The following is a 4,419-nucleotide window of genomic DNA, read 5'->3' on the forward strand; positions in this document are numbered from 1 at the left end:
GATGATCTACCTAGGTCCCTTCCGACTCTAGCTACTATGAAACTATGAAACTATATATAATATATATATATATTTTTTAAAATGTGTGTGTACGTATGTATGTATGTATATGAAAACCCCTATATTTGTAAGATGGGGGGAAGGGAAAGGGACGGGAGGGGAGGATTCACATGGCTTGTCATGGGGATCACCATGAGGTCGCTTACTGGGAGAGCAGCCTGAGCCTAGGCAGGTGCAAGTGGCATGGTTTTGGGGTGAACATGCCTGGGGGGGGAACACTTAGCAGGAGGCTCCCAGCAAGGGTGAGGGTGGGGACTGTGGAGGCTGGTTTACATGCGCCCCCTGCTATAATTCATTAGGAGAGACATTGGGGGGGGAGGGGCGGGTAGATTAGTATTTGGGTCCCCCTGCTGGAATCTATGGGGAATTATACACGGGACTTAAGTCACTTAAAAGAGCATGTCGTGCAAACACAAACACATCGCACCTAATTAACCTGGGTTAAAATTTTAAAGGTGCAGTTAATTAATGAGGACTAAACATCGTGTCGTGTACAAATGCCCATAGGTGATAAATGGTGGGGCAGGTGCCCATTAGACGATGTCACTGTTAAGATGTGATCCACACTGAACAAAGTGGAGAACTGCTGTGTTAGCAAACTAAGAGTCCTAACCGATTGACAGAAACACTTTTACAGGTGGTCACAACATGATTGATTGATTTTTCACCTGATTGGAAGAGGTTGAAGGGTAGTAAGTGGTGTAACTTCTCTAAGTGAAACAAGGCCTCTCTGAGATTTCTTGAGGTAAGTAGCAGCAGCAGCTACTTCTAGACTACTTCCAGGTAGTGGCGGCCACAACAGCAGCAGCTGATGCCTAGAAGTAGTCTTTATTAGAAAAACGAGCCTAAGGAACCCATTTCAGAGAGTACTTTAGGCAGGAGAGGCTGGAGCTATAGCGTTGCCACCTACATCGGGGATAAATCCTGGTTTAATCAAAAGGTGTTACATGCATTACTGCAAGCCTGAGTGCGGACATAGTAAATTGCTGGAAGTTGTGACTAAGCTTGGGCTGGTTAGGATGAATATTGTTAAGAATTTGCCTGTCCACACTCTGGGTTTGCATAGGTAGTCGCACAGTGGCTGGCCATTGACAGCAGTGATTAGTTTAAATCTCAGAACTTGCCCAGTAATAGCCATGGCCTGGAGAGAATGGCATCACAGAAGACTTCCTGCTGCTGAAATAAATTCTCGTTGACTTGGAAAACATTTCTTGTAACTGTTGTTGCCCATTTCAAACAAGTCTCTAGTCCAGTGGTTCTCAACCTTTTTAAAGCTGAGGCATGTGTCGTTAGACTCAAGGCACCGCTTGGAAAATGCAACTCCTACCTTTTATGGGGGTAACTCAGCAGTTCCTAGAAATGCACAAAATCTATGCTGTGTTCCTAAATTACACCCAGGCAGGGATGCCAAACATAGTATTGCTAGCCCCAGGCACTCAAGACTCATAAGTCAGGCCCCAAAATCATGAAATATGAACAACAAAAGCCTTTTTTTATTATTTGGCTTTTGACCTTTTAGGAATATTTGCAAGGTTTGCTCTTCAGCTGAAAAATATCATTTATTTAAAAAGGTAAGCCTTTTGTAGTCACGTGGCTTCAGATGCTGGGGCTTTACGCAGGCATCCAAATTAGCAAGCATTAGCCATATTGCATTCACAGCACAGAACCATTCTTGGGGACTTTCCTGTACAGCCATCTATCCATGCCCCAAAGAGTCCATCCTGGTCTTCCTAGTTAGCACAGAAGTCCCACTGCTACTACCAGAAGTTCAGTTTGGATTGTAGATGGGGCTCTGGCATTTTTATCTGCAAGTCACTTAGAGATCTGTCAAGGCTGACTCATTGGTAGAAGAGTTCTGCTAAAATTCCCATAGTGTAAATACAGCCCTGTGCTGTGGGCTGACGCAAAACGATCCCCTGACCAGGAAGAGTCAAGAGAGATCTCTGACTCAGGAAGCGCACCATTCTAGCATCTGACACAGTGAGGATGCAGCAGATTAGCCATGCTTTCAGATGTCATCACATCATAGGAAACTAGGTTGGAAGGGACATCACAAGGTCATCCAATCTGCTCATGTCTGCTCAGACCCTGTCCTGTAGTTACTGAGCTCTATAGAGTACAGATGGGCAAAAGAATAAATTGATCCTTTCCAATGCTAACCTCTATTCTTACTGTTACTATTATCACGGTGATGCACTTGGGAACCACAAGTGAGGATCAGGGCCCCATTGGTCCAAGCACTTTACTGATGACTACTGCTAGGGTCCGTCATGCTCACTGAATCCAGTCCTCTGCAATCACAGACAACCATAAACTGTAAGGCCAAAAGGGCAAATCTACATGTTTCTTAATGTGCTATAATTATGGCGTAATTAGTACTTGTAATAATAGGTAGTAACTTAATATGCCGTAATCAGTGCTGCTGCACAGTAGTGCAGGCACATTTTTTTTTAGGTGATGCTAATGCACAGTAGACTAATTATACTGTGTATTAGCATGGCTTTTGCTGTGATGTGCTCATGTGCAGCAGAAATGGTCTACTGCGTTTCTAGCATCTCATGTAGATATACCCAGAGGGTCCAGAAAAGCACCTGGTGCAGTGCTGCTGCATGCCACAAAGTGCATCTTAACACCCTCGCTCAAGCTTAGGATTTTAGTACAAAACAGGACTGTTAGTATGAAAAAGACGATGGCTCACTGAAGCAAGAGATGGATGAGACAGACAAATGGGGCAGGAGGATAATACTTACAATTGCCTGAATAGAATTGCCTCTGCCCCTCCCAGGTAGTTGGTTTTAAACTTCAGTTGGAGCAGGAATCAAAGCAGAGTGCAGCTCTACCACCGCACCACAACCTGGATCTTCCCTTGTCTACAGAAGCTCATGTTAATCTATGATAAGCAGTTAGACGCAACAAACTTTTGTCAGACCCAGAGTTAAATCAAATACCCTGAGAGGTAGTTTTAAATCCTGCCACAATGGAAACTCTAGAAAGTGGATGGCCAGAGTAGGTTGGTTTAAAAAGTTCTGTGTGTCAATTATGAGAAGCCACTGTTAACTGAAGCTGACCGTAACCCACTTAGTGCCTCTGTTAAAGGATCCTGGAAGACACAAAAATACAGACGTTGTTTTTCAGCTGCAAATGCATAATTTATAAACAAAACCCCGCATCTGTCTTGTCTCAAATAAAGTTAAGACCTGTAGACTGTGTTTACCAGAGCTACAGTCAAGATGAGACCTTGCAGGGTAACTGTGGCTACTAGCACAGGATAGCATAGTGCACATTCATTTAAGGGGAACTCTCAGTACAGGCAGTCCTCGGACTTATGATACAATTGGTTCCTGAAAACCGCATCTTAAGTTGAAACGTCGTAACTGGGAATTGATTATCCCATAGGAAACAATGTTATAACTGAGGGATTGGTTCCTGGACCAAGGCCCGATACCCTATTTTCACCAAAAATAACCCAGAATTTTGTACTCAATCAATTATAGATGGGTCATATAGCTACATTAACATATTTATACTGTAAATAGCAGTCATATTGATTTGGAAAGACTTCTTTGAGGTGACTTTGCTGGACTTTTTGAAGGGCTCTTGGCTGGAGTCTTTTCAGGAGCCTTGGCTGTAGGTTTTTCTGGTGTCTTGTCTACTTAAAGGCAGTGTCCAAGGACATTTGGACAGATATTCTCCAGGGAGATGGGCAACACAGCAAACTTGTTCGCTGGCATGGCGTGGTGTCAGATCAAGCATTGTAAAGTTGAAACTGCTGTCAGAAAGTTGAAACAGGGTGTCAATTTATAAATGTTGTAAGTGTGAAATGTTGTAAGTCGAAACATTGTAAGTCGAGGACTGCCTGTACTAGACAGAATGTTGCTGAAAGGTGCCAGAATAATATTCCTAGGGTATTACAGGAATAATATTTCAAAAAGATATATGAAGGTCACTTAGGGACTGAAAAAACTAGATGAGAAAAGCCAGCAATGTTTTATGGTGCTTTCCAGTGAACAACAGCACTGAAGAAGCTGCATATGCTAAAATTAAAGGCCTAATTCTAAGTCAAACACATGAGCCTATGCTGGTGGCATAGAAGAAACTGGTTCCCTGGAGCAAAGCAAACATAGATTTGCTTATGCTGGTTTAAAGAAAATAATTATGAGTTGCAAACTACTAGTCTTGCTTCCTTAAGATAGCCTTCCTAGAAAATATTACATCTAAACCCAGTTTGACCCCAGTTCTCTTTCCTGCCATGGCAGGGGGTCAGACTTGATCATCTGCTCAGGACCCTACCAACCCTAGAAACTATGAAACTATGATTTAACAGAGAAAGCTGAAATCCCAGCTCCACACCTGGCTAAC

The sequence above is a fragment of the Crocodylus porosus genome, unplaced genomic scaffold, assembly GCF_001723895.1.
Source record: "Crocodylus porosus isolate Cpor-Errol unplaced genomic scaffold, CroPor_comp1, whole genome shotgun sequence".
Taxonomy (NCBI): Eukaryota; Metazoa; Chordata; order Crocodylia; family Crocodylidae; genus Crocodylus; species Crocodylus porosus.